At 39.1% G+C, this 15,649-nt stretch overlaps 1 protein-coding gene across 1 annotated transcript in view; it reads right to left on the bottom strand.

Annotated features, from left to right (window-relative positions):
• PHC1 (polyhomeotic homolog 1) overlaps nt 1-15,649 on the bottom strand; it is a 41,285-nt gene extending 25,636 nt beyond the window's left edge. The window contains exon 1 of the mRNA XM_019626180.1: nt 15,567-15,649. The gene's annotated coding sequence lies outside the window, so the exon portion shown is untranslated. The remainder of the gene's footprint in view (nt 1-15,566) is intronic.

The raw sequence follows: 15,649 nt of genomic DNA, 5'->3' as shown, positions 1-15,649 counted from the left end.
CCTCGGCGCCCTCCTCCCCCTCCCTCCGCGCGTCCCTCGTTTCCTGCCGGCGCCCGTTGCCATGACGACGCCGCTCCCGGGCCTCTGCGCTCTGAGCCCCGGGGTTTTTTCCCTCTCTCGCTCTCTTTCTCCTTTTTTTTTTTTTCCCCCTTCTTTCTCTCCGAGTTCTGCTCGCCGGTTGGAGGGACAAAACTGAGAAAGTGCTGGCCTCTAGTGGGGAAGTCACTTCTCACAGAGAAGGAGAGGGAGATGGGAGAAGGGAGGGAAGTGACGTGAAAAGGGGGGAAAAGAAGGTATTTTCTGGAGCTTTTGGGAATAAGGGATAGAAAAAAAGGATCAAAGGGACCAACAGGAAGAGAGCGATAAAGCAAAGCAACGACTCCAGAGAAACGATCGACTGGAAAATAAAGCCGAAGAAAGGAGAGAACAAGAAAGGAAAACAAAGATTGAGGAAAAAGAGAATTTTGATTGTTTAATCTCACCTCAACTCCAAGAAGGCGGGAAAGAATGCTGCACAGAAACAGGGAACCCATTAGGAGTTGACATTCATCTAAAAGCATCAACCTGATATAACTTGCTTTGAATAATACGTTTAAGTCTGCAATTTCAGTGATTTCGTGTGCTTGTGTCTTCTTAGATTTAAATGTGTCTGTAAAAGCGAGAATGATAAGGACAAAAACGAGAGAAGGCAGAGGTATAAACAGAACAATGGGGCTGTTCTTGGGAATACTAAACATTTAATAAGGCAGTAGCCTTTTCATTTATCAGTTTTGAATTCTCTTAGACTTGGAACATTTAGCAAAATTTATAGAGCACCTACTATGTGCCACTCACTATTTTGGAAGCTTGGCTTACACACCAGTGCACAGAACAAAGATAACTGTCCTCATTAACCTTTACAGAAGGGGCCAGGGGACGCCTTGTGGATTAATAACTAGGATTGATGCTTTTTCTGTTGTTATCATAGTCCAGTAACTGTTTTTACCTATGTCTTAACCTCTGTTCTATCCAGTTAATTCTGTCAACCGACTCTTTATTCTCTTCTTTAAAAGCCAACGCATGGTTTGTTTTACAGAAAAAAAAAAATAGAACTGTTCTCTTTGTTTATAAATTAGATCCGTTTAGATTTGCATTGAGAAAGGAGTGTTTGGACGCTGGACTCTTAATTATCAGTAGCCAGATTTATATCAGAAAAATCTGCCAGGCTTCTAGGAACCAGTCAGACAAGTATGTGAGGGAAGAAACCGGAGGGCAGCCAAAGGGCTGGAAAAACAAAGACCCAAGGTGTGAGGAGGTGAAAGGGTATGTTGCCAGGATGGATGACAGGCTTTGGCTGAAGATAAATTGAAAAAATTCTGGCAGAGAGCTAGTGGTAAAAACTAGGTAAAGCATTTCATTTGATTCAAACCTAGATTTGTGGCATGTCTTAAGTTTAAAGCTTTTGTGCGGAGACTTGGAATGGATATATTGAGCCTAAGCTAAATATCCTAGCACCCATGAAAAATTTGTGCCTATAGATATTTTTCAGATTATACAATATTCAGGTCAAGAAACATTACTCCTGTGCTTCCATGGGTCCCATGGGAGAATTATCACTGTTAAGTGTCTACAGGCTTGTAATATAGTCCAAGGATAAGGAATCTAATGCTATAGTTGTTTTTGCAAGCCTATGGAACTTGCATACTTAATGGATACCTGGCCATTTCAGCCTCAATAGAAGTGGAGCAGAATCACTACCAATGGGTATAGTTAATCCCACCTCTAAAGGTTTTTTATATTTCTTGGCTCACCGGCCCCTACATCTACTAAAAGTTATACATTTAGATGATGTTAGGGTCTAAGATAGTGATGGTGTATAATTTTGTTGAATGTCTGATATAAATCTAGTTTAGGAGTACTCTCTCACAGAGCATGCCTTATTGATTAGAAGCCAGTAGTTAAACTTTCTTTTATAGAGGCTTGTACCCCATGTTTCATAGTCATTCTTTTCAAGTTTATTTCTCTCCATGACACACCAGTCTTCCAGGGTCATAGGTCTAAGCAATTTTTCAAAGAAAATTTCAGGATAAAAAAGAACTATATCAACAGTGAAGTGAAGTATTAGAAAACCTCCATTTGTAAGAAAACAATTTCCATGATGAAATCATCTTGGGAACAGGTACTGAAGAGCTTAACTCGATCTTAAACAGCCTGTGCTTCCTAGAAAATCCACTACTGACTTTTCTTTTTTGCTAAACTTTCTCATTTTCATTTAATGATTCCGTTGGAATTAGTCTTTTCTTTTTCAAACCAAATAGTTCTTCTGAATGAAGGCTAAATGATTTCTTTACTCTGCATAACACTGAAAGTCATTAGCCTAAATAGGTGAAAAGGAAATGCATTCCATCTGGTAAGTAGAAGTCGAAGCCCTCCCACTGCAAACTTATCAAGGAAAGATCAGGATTTCAAAGGAAATCCACTGTTTGGAAGCAACAAAAGCAAATAAAATAAGATGCAGGCTAATATAATTTTGCACATCAACTGACATTGAATAAGTATTCTTCAAACTTCTCTTCTAAGCCCAACATTGTGCAATGAATTGTGAAGGAAGAGATTGGTCCTTCCCCCTAGAGGTGTTAGTATCGTTGGAATGTGTCTGTTTACAAGTAACCAAGCAAGTAAGCAAGTGTGATCACATTTTTATGCAAATGGAGATAGGATGAAGTAGGGGGGGAAAAAGAAATCAAAACCTTTAACCACCACCAATTTCGGATGTGAACCACCATGCATATCCCACTCCCATCCCACCACAATTCTATATGCCACTTAAGGTCTATCTGGGAGAAAATGAAATGAAGATTAAGAGTATTTATAGTTAGATTTTTAAGGCAAAAAAGAACTTTAAAATTGTCCAAGGCCCTCCATTTTAAGTGGAGAAAATTGAAGGCTAAAAGATGAGTGTAGAAGAGGAGCATTTCATAATCCCTGACAAATAGAAGATGTCCAAAAAATATTTGGTAATTAAATTAATTTCCTAGGTACTTGCCCTTCTCTGACCTAGAAAAAAAAAAACGACAACGAAATTCAAATATATAAAGGTACTTCTCATTCCTCACCATTAATACCCATAATGGAGTTCAGGACACACTCACCCAAAATATAGCACCTTGGCGTATTGACTATTTTAAGCTGAAGACGTTTGAGAAAATGGCAGAAACAGGAAAGTCACTCTGATTTCTCCCTTCTTCTTTTCCAAAACAGGTCATAAAACTCCCCCTGTGAGAAGTGCCCCAGGAAGAAAGGAGCATCCTTATCCCAGGAGACAAAAGGAAACCAAGAAAGGTCCTAACAAACAGGCCTTGCTCAGTTTCCCCCAGTTAACTACACTCACCTCATATTCCTTAACCTATGATATTCCTCCACGACTGTCCACTCTTCAACAAACTAGCATAAAATGACACCAGGCCAACTATTTCTTTGGCTCTTCATTTTCTTATGAAGGCTCCCATGTCACATAAAACCTAAATAAATTATGTTGAAATAAATTTAGTTGAAATAAATTTCACAGCCCAAGATGGAGCCACTCATGCCTGGGGTGCCCCATCAGCAAACCGAAACTTAAGATAACTTTCATGGCCCTGTAAATGCTCCACAATAACATAGGCGTCACCAGTTTAGGCAGTTACCATGTGACCTTCTCTCAGTTTTGGTTTTCTTTCTATAAAATGGGAATAACCCCTAGCAGTTGTTGGAAATAAATGAGATGTTTATAAAGTATTTTATATAGTATCTGACACATAGTACAAGCTATTATTTTTAGTTTCCTTTAGTAACTCAATATATTTTTGTCATCACCAAATGTATCTAAAGCACTCTTTATTTTTTACTCAGCCGATATCACAACTTTTTAAACTCACAATTTAGTTTATGAGTTAATGGATTTATTGTTGAGGAGAAAAAACTTTTCCTCTCTATTCACTTAGATTCAATTAATGGGGGCCTGTGATTAAACTAACAAAAGACAAATGAACAGGAGAAAAGACATTAAATGTTTATTAATATTTATTTGTATGGGAGTTCACAGGGAAAAAAACTCAAAGTGGTTAAACTCAGGAGCTTATATACCTCTCTTAACAAATGAAAGAGGGTTTGGGCTTCTAGAGACATAAATTCCTAAATTGTGGAGGAATAGTGCTCTCTTTTCTTCCAGGGTGCAGGTAACCTTCCTCAAAGGGAAACTTAGGCAAAGAACTCTTCCTGCATCTGTTAATTCTCAATTACCTTTAGCTCAAAATAATACTTAAACCAAAGTAGTATATTTGGGAGCAGCGTAGTCTGATCCCCTTCATTACTATCATTTTATATGAAAAGAGTATTCCATTTCCTATGTACAAAATGTACATCCTTTAGGATTCAAGTGTGTCCTCTGGTCTACTTTTCCAGGATTTGGGTACAAATCCATGTTGAGAGGAAGCACTAGGTGTCTATCCTGTGGGGTTATGTACCCTAGGCCAAGAGAGCTAAGGCCCTGGGAAGAAGTCTAAAGGGAAAAAAAGATTCAAAATATACTTAGAGGCTCTGTTTGTGGTTTCATATACATTATTGTGTTCAACTCTTTCAATAACCTTTTTGCTTGTTATTATTAATTCTTAATTTACAAGTGAGGAAATTAAAGCTCAGGGAGGTTAGGTAAGTAGATCAAAGTTTGTGGGAATAGTAAGTAGTAGAGTCAAATTTAAATTCAGGTCTGTCTGACTCCAAAGCTCTAACTACATCACATCTTCCACAGTGTGAAAATGGAGAAATGCAGATCTATTTAAAATGCTTCGCACAGACATAAATGTTTGCACAAAGATGCTTGGCATTTGCCATTGTAAATACGTGCAATGGAAGGCCTACTCTGTCTTTGTTAACAAGGGAAATAGCCCTGGTTATCAGACCACAAAGTTACTGGGGAGATATCTCAGCAAAAAATAGAGAGAGCTGTATCTAAATTCTAAATTCTCTGTTTTTTCCTTTGTCTGCTTATAAACTATGGTAAGCAGATAATGGCCCCAAGGACATCCTCATCCATGAAACCTATGAATGTTATGCTAAGGCAAAGGGAAATTAAAATTGCAAATGGAATTAAAGTTCCAAACAGCTGACCTGAAAATAGAGAGATTATATTAGGTTGCCTGGATGAGCCCAGTATAATCACAAGGGTCCTTAAAGGTGTAAGTCGGGGGAGAAGAGACAGGTCGCGTCATACAACGTGAGAAGGGCTCACCCTGCCATTGCTGGCTTCAAAGATGGAAGGGGGCCATGAGCTGAGTGTTGCAGGAAGCCTCTAGAAGCTGGCAGGGAAAAAAAAAAAAAAGAAAATAGATTCTTCCTAGAACCTCCAGAAAAGAGCACAGCCCTGATGACAGCTTGATTTTCACCCAGTGAGATACATGTCAGACTTCTGATCCATAGAACTGTAAGGTCATAAATTTGTGTTGCTTTAAAGCACTAAATTTGTGGAAAATTATTTTAGCAGCAATAGAAAAATTAGCATATAAACTGATCAGTATGTCAAAGAGCAGCAACTAATCTTAGACCTTTTCTGCTGCGTAAAGTCCAGCCAATCGTCAACTTCATTACTCCCTTGTTTGCTAACAACGGGAGAATTTATTGTATCACATGTTGGACTGATCAATGAGTAAGTGCTCAGAATCGTTTTGAAGGGTAGTTTTTCAGTTCTGTGAAAATGATCTTAAAGTATAGTTTTCAAAAAGGTAGGATCATAACTCGCGTGCAAATGTAAAACGAATGTGTGTCAAAGATTTTATATAACTCATTAATTTGTGAAAAAGCCAGTGATATATTAAAATCAGTTCAAAGTGCATTTGAGAAACCAGGTGTTTACAGGCAATTTAAAAAAAAGAATGTTAGAGAAGATAGCTGGGTTGGATATAAAAGTGGTTAATGTCCTATGGACATGAACTGTAACCTTAAGGATTATTTTCCCCACCACTGCACATTAACTGTTTGCATTTATGAGTTAATCTCTGCTTCCTCAGAGTTGCTGAGTGACCCAGTTAGTAGGAAATCAATCAAGATGAAAGCCCAGCACTAAACTGAAAGAACATCTCATAACCTTTTCCTTCTATATCTAACTTTCAAATAGGTTGGGGTTTTTTTTTTTGTTTGGTTAGTTGGGGTTTTTTTGGGTTTGTTTTTTTAAAGATTTTATTGGGGATCTAGGGGAGGGGAACAGTGTTGGGGAATTGGGGAAGGGGACCAGCCAAGTTGTTCTTCAATCTTTGTTGTGGAGGGCGCCAGTCGCCATCTGGCTTCCCGTCGGCAGCTCATGGCCTCTAAGCTCAAGATGCTGTGTTCAGTCTTAGTTGCACGTGGGCATAACCACCATCCCATGTGGGAGTTGAACCCAGCAGCCTTGTTGTTAAGAGCACACGCTCTATCCATTGAGCCATTCAGGTGGCAGCTCAGCTTAAGGTGCCGAGTTCAGTCTCATTTGCGGGTGGGCATAGCCCATCATCAAACAGGCAATCTTGTTGTTACACCAGTTGAGCCATCCTGCCACCTGTTGTCAGCTCAGTGACAGCTCAGCTTGGGCACAGAATCACAGGCCCATGTGGGAATCGAACCAGGGGCCCTGTTGCTCAGAGCTTGCACTCTTAAGCCAACTCTTAACCACTGAGCCACTCGGCCAGCCCTGACGACTATAAATCTGAGTAAAGAAACAGAGTTGTCAGAGTCAGGGAGCATAGATGACCCATCAGAGCCTGTGCCCAAGTTTTCCTTCCAGGCCGCATTCTAGATATGTGGATGGCAGACCACCAACAGTTTGCAGCAAACCTGCTCCTCCTTCAGACTTCCCCAGCTTAGAAAAATGGCAATCCCAGTTGTCTAGGCCAAAAAACTTTGCAATCATTCTTGACTCTTCCCTTTAGTTCATACCCTACATCTAATTTATCCATTTATTCAATCACTGTAGTTTGAGGGCCTACTGTAAGACAGTCATTTTTTTCTGTCATGGATATCCCTCAGTAGACAAAACGGACAAAAATTGTTACCTGCATGGAGTTTCATTTTAGTGGGGGAGAAAAACAATAAACAAATAAGTAAAATCTACAATCTATACAATGGTAGATGATAAGTGCAATAGAGGAAAATTTTTAAATGGAAAGAGTTGGGAGAATTGAGGCATGAGGCTTAGGATTTGTTTAGGGTTGACCTCACAGAGAAGATGGTATTTAAGAAGAGATCTAGGGGCCAGCCGAGTGGCTCAGTTGGTTAAGAGCTCGCTCAAGAGTGCAAGGTCTGACCAACAGTGGTTCAATTCCCAGCCTGAGCGGAGCTGCTGCTAAGCTGCCAACAGGTGGCAGGATGGCTGAGCTAAAAAAAAAAGTAAAAATAAATAAATAAAAGAAGAAATCTGAAGGGACTGAGAGAGGCAGCCGTGTGTATACTTTCTCCAGACAGAAAGATCGTGTGCCGGTGTGTTAGAGGAATAATTATTAATAGAATACATACTTTTGACGGTTTTGTTTGTAGTCATAAATTTATGCTGAGATTTTGGGTTTTCTTGGATCAATATGGTATGTTTACAAGATGCTGGTTAGGGTTAGAAGTACAGTATATTATTTGATCATGAGTGAGTTTACTGCACATAAACCCACACATCAACCAAACTTACTAAATGAAAAAGCAAGCCCAAATGGATTCTGGCATCAAGATATTAGTGGGAAATTTGGGAGTATTGTCCCCAGGATCTATCTAGGTATGCTCAGCTTTAGTAATTCTGCTCTTTATAACAGATTCAACCATTTTCCCAATACATTCAAGCTTGACATATACATGAAGACAAGTTTAGATTTTTGAAGCCATGAACTGTAATATTACATGAATGGTTACTGTGTCTCTCATGTTTGCATTGGGAATAATTTATAATGATGACTCAAGTAGAGAAAGCAACAAACATCGATGTTAGACAGGCTTCTGTAGCCTAATGGCTCAGCAGTCTTACTAAAGGTGATTATTTTACTGCCTGAGTGTCACCAAGGTAGCCTGATAGCTTAACTTTGAATATGTAGTGGAAGAAAAAATTCTTCCCTCTACCCTCTTACATTCTACAGTGAGGGCCTGCAAATCAGGCTGACACAAGACAGATTAATAGGAGAAAAGTTTTATTTTCTATGCACATGTGGTAAGGGGGCTAACAGGAAAAAAATAGAAAATCCCCAAAACTGGTTAGTCTTGGGAGCTTATATTACCATTTTAACAAAAGGCTATAAATTTGTGGAGAAGCGATAAAGAAAAAGGGATTTGGGCTTCTAGGGGCAGTAAATTGTGAGAAGGTAAATATTTGGGGGGAATGAATAGAACATAAGGATTATTTTTGTAGGCTGGCTGAGTGGCTCAGTTGGTTAAGAGCTCGCTCAAGAGTGTGAGCTCTGAGCAACAGGGTCGCCAGTTCGATTCCCAGCCTGAGCTGAGCTGCCAACAGGTGGCAGGATGGCTCAGCTAAAACAAAAAGGATTATTTTCATAAGGTTTGTGCAGACCCACCTAAGTGCCATCTTCCTCTTACTGTCTTCAGTGATTCAGTCATTCTCTTTTTCCTGGTATGGCAGAGGGAAGGGGCACACCTTCACAAAGGGAAATGAATGCCCTGATTTTAGGCAGATAGGGGGAGGTAGAGAGCTTTTCTTGCATCTGCTGTTTCTTAGCTGCGTTCAACTCAATACAATCTTTATACCAAGGTGACATGTTTTGGGGTGGCATATTCTGACACTCTTCAAAAGCATCACTCATAAAACCTGAATTCATATACCTGAACCTATAATTCTTTGCACAAACATAACGCACTTTAGAGAGTAACTATTTCCCATGATTTCATTACTTACTTTGTTCAAGGTATTGTGCTAGGCATTCTGGACATACTAAGATAAAAAAATATATTCATGCTTTCAAACAACTTAGTATAATCAGGAAACAAAGTCAGAAACATACATATGTGTGTGTGTGTGTGTGTGTGTGTGTGTGTGTGTGTGTGTGTATATATATATATATATATATAAATCTGGTTAAGAGCATGACCTTTGAGATCTGGGTTTGGGTTCCGACTCTGCTGCTTATGAACTCTGCCACTTACATGTCCTGGGTGCATAACATAACCTGTGTAAGTCTCAGTCCACTTCCCTGTAAAATGAGGGATATACTGACCTTTCAGGGTTGTTGTGAGAATTAAGTGAGTGATACATAGAGTTCATTTAGCCCATTGATTGTCCTTGGTAAGCATTCAGTAAATATTGATTGTTAACATTAACAACTAGAGTGTAAGCAGATTGTGATCAGAGCTCTATAAGAAGATTATGCATACTCAAGGATACCAATGTCCCCGTCTGGTGTTCAAAGGAGCTGCCCTTCTTCGAAAAAGAAAACAATAATGTTTCAGTAGGGTTTGGTCAGAGCATGAAGGAATCAGAGAGAACATTTTAAGAATCTTATCTCTTGACCCACTGGCCAAATACAACCTCAACACTCATTTATGTTAACTAACTAGCTAGATAATTGTTACTAGTTATCCATTTAATCTTCACATTGGTCCTGAGAGATCTTCCTTACAAGGCATCATCTAGATTTGGGAGTTATTAATGAGCCTGTACTCAAACTCTGTCTCTGAGCTGGTTTCCTGGGAGGCCTGAGAGAGGAGCCAGATCCAGTGCAAATAAGCAGCACCTTCCCTGCCTACTGGCCCTCCGCGTCCCTCAGCAACAATGGCACAACTCGTGTCAGTGTCCTGGGGTTGTAAGCTCTGCGGTTGTTTGTGCCAAAAGGTGAAATGTTGGGTGAACTCACGAAAGCTCCCCTAACTTCTATACTTTAACTGGAAATGAGTGTAATATCTCCTTTGTGTTACCATGATATTGTACATAAAAATTAAAATAATTGGAAGAGGCTGAAAAACAAAAAACTCTAGGAGAGGAAATGAAAATTTATCAAAAGTTCCATTTGAGAGTTAACCCAGTCCCATAGAAGTAAGATGCTTTTCAGGAGAAAATAATCGATACATATGTATTTTTAGCACATATTGTGTTTTCAGCACTGTGCTAGGTTATGTAAGAGATACAGAAGGACTATAAAACATTGCCCCTGTTCTCAAGAAGCTTGTCATATGGTAGGGCAGAAGAAAATTACTCATGTAAATTACAGCAGCCGAGCAACACATACAAACTTGTCTTTACTGAAAATACTAAAACCAGATGATACATTATCTCTGGGTAGTGAGTGGAAGAAAGAAGGAAACTAATATTGGGCTAAGTGATTTCACATGAATGTCTTACTTAATGCTCTCAAGCATTCATTGAATTAAGTACTATTTTCTCCATTTTTATAGATGAGGTTACCAAAACCGATATGCTAAATGACTTGTCCATGGTAACATAAATATTCAAACAGGGGCTAAAACTCTAATATTAAATTCTAAATCTCTTACTGTTTTTACCATACTGAGGAAGCCTTTAAGGCTCACAAATGTTTCAGCTCTTTCTCCTTTTAGGCTTGTACTTCCCATAAATACAGCCATGTGTGACTTGCACTTGCCCGTGAAACATGAGTGGATGTGCTAGGCATCACTTCTGGACAGAAGCCTCAAGAGCCAGTGCATGCAATTAGCTGTGTTTTCTCTTTTCCTCTGCACAACACAGAGCAATATTCAGTATAAAAGCTATTCAATCACCTTGGTCCCTGGAATGTAGACAATGTGGAGCACAGGCCTTATCCAACCCTCAACGAATATGTAGAATGAGGAATAAATGTTTTTTTCTTAAAGCACTAAGCTTTGAGGTTGTTCACGTTGGCAACTTAACCAATCCTGATTCATTGATACTGAAAATAAGGTGCTATTCTCATTAAATTCCTAAAATATATAACTTCCACTTAAGAACCAGTCAGCAGGTGATGAGGAAACTTATTGGAAACTGAAAGTATGGGACAGTATGTTATTATTTTTTCTATAATAACTTGAAAGTCTGATAATGTACTTGATGATCTTATAGTATTATAAGAAATTAAAAAACAAAATATCAGTAGCATGTATTTATTTCACTGCATTTGACTGAATTTGGCAAGGTACTTAACAGATGACCATAGCAAAGAAATGGCTAGTTTTCAATCAGGAATGAAAAGGAAACGAGAGAGTCTAGAAATTAGGAGACTTATGGGCTTGGAAGCGGCAACTACATAGAAAAGCTTTTGAGTTGTAAGAAAGACCTATTAGACTTTAGTCTTGTGGCAAAGATCAAATCAAGGTATGGTAGTCACATTAGTTGTTATAACCTCAAAATGGATTAATGTATTGCCCAGCAAATCATTTCAGTCAGGAAAAAAAAATGGTTTAGGGTTTAGCTCTCCCACCAAAGCTTAATAGGCTTAAAAGTACTCACAATTAAGTTGAGAAGGAGATAAGCCTTGAAAGAATTATAGATGCATCTATTGACACATTGCACTGACCAGAATTAAATGATAAGAAGTTAACTAAACTCTGAAGCCATGAACGAACATGGATTAAGAAATTTGTCACTGAAAAATGACTCCTGGATTCTTAATCTTCTTCAGGCAATGAGCAAGTTGTAAAACCTGCTCAGTAATCCAACACCCTCTTCAGATGTGGCCAAGGAGGATAATGGCAAAGAAAGAGCTCCCCGAGGGAGGAGCCATAGCACAGAGAACGTGAAGAGGTGAGTCCCTCTTGAAGAACAAAAGTGGAACTTAATTAAGGAAATTCCTCATCCTCAAGGTGAGAGACACTCATTTGTCTAGAATTTCTCCAGAGTAACAATTTTTCTGGTTAAAAATTTAGATAGATAGGTGATAGATAGACATAAAGAGATAGTAGGTAGATGAAAGCCTAGGATACCTTATCCTTTATTTTAAATAATCTCCACCTTTCACACATCAGAGAAGGCTAATTGTGGGGAGACATATCAGCACATCAGATTTTCTGTGCGATTGTAACCTATCCAGTTTCTGTAACCCTTAGGTTTCTTGTGCTGCTTGTCTTGGATATCATAAAGAATTTCTGCAATTTGGATCTCAGTTTCCTTCTTTTTCAGTTGAAGAAATCTTTCTAGGCGATTTCTAAAGACACTCTTCATTCTAAAAAAATTGTAACTCTATCTTCTGCCAACGGTGGGCAGTTCTTGAACTTTATCCAGGATTCAGAAAATGATCTCCATTGCGTCTCCTGAAAACTGAAAAATAGTACAGGGTTCTCTCTCCCTAGGACCACTAACATGAAAGGCTTGCTCTGATGAGAGACATTAGTCACACGATGGATTCTTATGTACTCAGGATGATGACTTTGAACTGGGAAGTTCTATGTGTACATTCCTGTTCAGAAGAATTGGAAATGAGATCACAAGATGCACGCAAGTGTCTGGACACAGAAAACAGGAAAATGGAGTAAAATAACCTCCTCCAGAGCTGGCATAAGCTATTTCCTCCGCCTGGAACATTCCTCCCACATCTCATTCCTAAACCTATATCATTCATTCCTGATTATGCTTCAGCCTGCAGAGCAAGCATCCCTTCTAGGAATCCTTACTTCAGCCCAAAGGTTAGGTTAGGGTCCCATGACTGCCGTTCTTTGTTATATTCATTCCACTCATAACTATACATTCATTCTTTATCTTCCTCACTAAGCCCTAAGCCCTACAAGGGCAGAGAGCATAGTTATATTCATCCTGTGCTTAGCACAGTACCTGGCCCTCAGTATGTGCCCAGCAAACACATATTTAATGAACGCCTCTACAGTTGCCTTCATATTTCAGTGTTGTGGAATAATTATTTCTCTCCCCTGCCACACCCACCTGTAACTGCACTTTATGATGGAAAAGAAGAAACCAGGAATAAGAGAAAATGTGTTTTGCCAAAACCATAACCTGTTTCATAAATTGTTGAGGGGAAAAATACTAGTAGAATACTTCAAACAGTAATTCTATTTAACACAAAAGATTAAAGTATGCATACTCTGAAAAAAAGTACATCCCATGTAACTACTGAGCAAATGCTATTGGATAGCTATTATTTAAGGATTATCTCATACTCAGTTTCTGGATTTCTACAGCAAGTGTTACAGGGTAAAAGATGACATTTCCTAAATTTATACATGTATAATTGAACAGGCACAGAATAATTCTGAAAACATACATAGGAAACTTAGAACCATCTACACCCACAGTGGACTGTCGTCTACACTAAGTTGACTTCACTATTCCGCTGTCTTCATCAACATGACTTTAATATTCCAGGTAACTCTTGTCCAGAAAATAAAAGTTGCAAATAATTGTATTGTTCATTTCAGAAACATCCAGAAAAACCATTTTGAACTGCTCAGCTTTTCAATAGACAGTAATCAAATAATTATTTATTCTCTAAGACTTTTTGAAACCCTCACCTTGCTGTGTCCACAATCTTAACAGAGATTCTTACCCAATCAAATGCCTACACTGAAAGACCCCGCTTAGGGCCAGCCGAGTGGCGCATTGGTTAAGAGCTGGCTTGGGACTCCAGAGGGCCCCGGTTCGGATCCCACATATGAGGGCCAGTGACACTGCCCTCTACAGTTAAGATGCTGAACAACAGCTCAACCTGGAGCTGGGCTGTCATGAGTTGCCGGCGACAGCGTAGGCTGCAGCCCCTGCCATGGGCTACCTGTGTAGCCAGCAGCTGTCATGCAATTGATCTGCCTCGCCCGGGAAGAGCGCAATGATGGTGCCACCTTGGGCCAGTGAAGCAATGCCCTCCACAACTAGACTGAAGAACAAAAGGACAGCAACTTGTCTGTTCCCCTTCCCCCAATTCCCCAATAAATATCTTTAAAAAAAAGAAAAGAAAGACCCCGCTTAAACCAGACCCCCAAACCTCATAAATATCCTGACTTACCCCTCACCCCTCCCCTCCCAGAACCTTACTATAGTTTGAATAAGCCCAGCTTTGCCTTATCAGTCGGTGAATGGGCAATATTTTCAGGGAGCTAGCCTTCAACAAAACTAACAGTGGTTACTTCTGAGGAGGGAACTGAGAGGAGTGTCCTTTTGAGCCATTGGATTTTTACGTTGATATGTCTTATCTAGTCCAAAATAAATGATAAAATAAAATAAATCAAAATAAAATTTAAACACATAAAAAATTCATAAGAAACCATTGTACTCTCTTCTCTGACCAGAAGGTGTCATTCATGGCCTAGGTACAATCTGACTCCATCTTTCACTCAGGGTCTTCAGTATTATCAAGGACAGGAAGTTCATGAATTTAAGGAATCTTTCAACATACCAAGGAAAGTACTGGGATAGAGAAGGAAGAATAACATCTTTGATGAAATCTCGCCTCTCCCTCATGTCTTTTTTCCACTATTTATGTATTATCTTATTTATCCTTTCTACTTTGTATTCGGGGGTTTTTTTGGTACTTTTTTTCTTGTGTTTTGTTTATTCCAATTACTTTCCTTTCTCAACTATTCCATCAGGGAACTTGAGAGAGGGCAAGGAAGTATCAAAGGAGCAGAATATATGAAGATAGAATAATGGATGTTTCTTGATGGGAGTCAGTACTGCTACATGCATAGACTGACATCATTTTTACCCCTGATTTATTATGCAGTATTTGCCTAAGGCTCTTACAGGCTAAGTCACATGCTTCTGTCTTGAATGCACAATAAAGTAGTCCCATGACTTCTTGTGTTGGGGCTTCATTTCCCTTTCTTATTTTCTCATTTCAACTTATTTCCCCTTCTAGTCACTTCCTCCTAAAAGGGAAAGCCTTCTTAAATCATGACTATCTGAACAGACACCTCAAATAACTACTTCAGATTTAAGTGTGAAGGGGAAGGGCAGAGAAGTGGATAAAATTCAGAGAGATTAGCATGGTGTCTGATGGCCATTTACTATTTAAATCAGTTACTGTGGAACATATATTTTGATAACGCTCATCCAAAAATCACAAAGGTTCCCAATGTTAGTCATTCACATTTGACCTTGGTTAATATGTGATACCCATGTTTCATTCATTAAGTAAATATTATTGGGCACATACTACTTTTAGGCACTAAAAATAGTGCCTAAAAATAAGGTCAAAGATGAATAAATATGGCACGGTTCCTGCTGTCAAGGGTTTATAGTTTAGTAGGAAGCATCATGAAGATAAACACAAAGTACAAGGGACGAGCGATGCAAAAGATGTAGTTGAAATGCTAAGGTAGGTGCGAAGCCTAAAGGAGTACATATAGCATTGAAGATTAAGGATGTCCCTAAGGAGGTGGCACCTGAGTTGGGTCTTGGGGCAAAAAAGGCGACAGATGAAATTTCAAAATGCAGCGGGGGGAAGTTGGGTGACCTGCACTATTGGACAACATTGATCGTCTTAGTTTATTCAACAAATATGTATAAAACATCTATTTTGATAATGTGATGAGTACTGGGAATAAAATAATGATCTGATCACCACATCTGTTTTCAAGGTGTTAACAATCTAGCTGCATATTGGCTTTCTATTGCTACTGTAACAAACTAGCATACATTTTGTAGCTTAAGACAATACCTGTTTATTTCTGCAGTCCTGTAGGTTAGAAATCTGGGCTGGGTTTGGGTAGTTCCATTGCTCCAGGTCTCACAAGCCTGCCA

Source organism: Hipposideros armiger, unplaced genomic scaffold, assembly GCF_001890085.2.
Source record: "Hipposideros armiger isolate ML-2016 unplaced genomic scaffold, ASM189008v1 scaffold_662, whole genome shotgun sequence".
Classification (NCBI taxonomy): domain Eukaryota; kingdom Metazoa; phylum Chordata; class Mammalia; order Chiroptera; family Hipposideridae; genus Hipposideros; species Hipposideros armiger.
The sequence above is the reverse complement of the archived record's forward strand: the minus strand, read 5'-3'. Positions and strand labels throughout refer to the sequence as shown.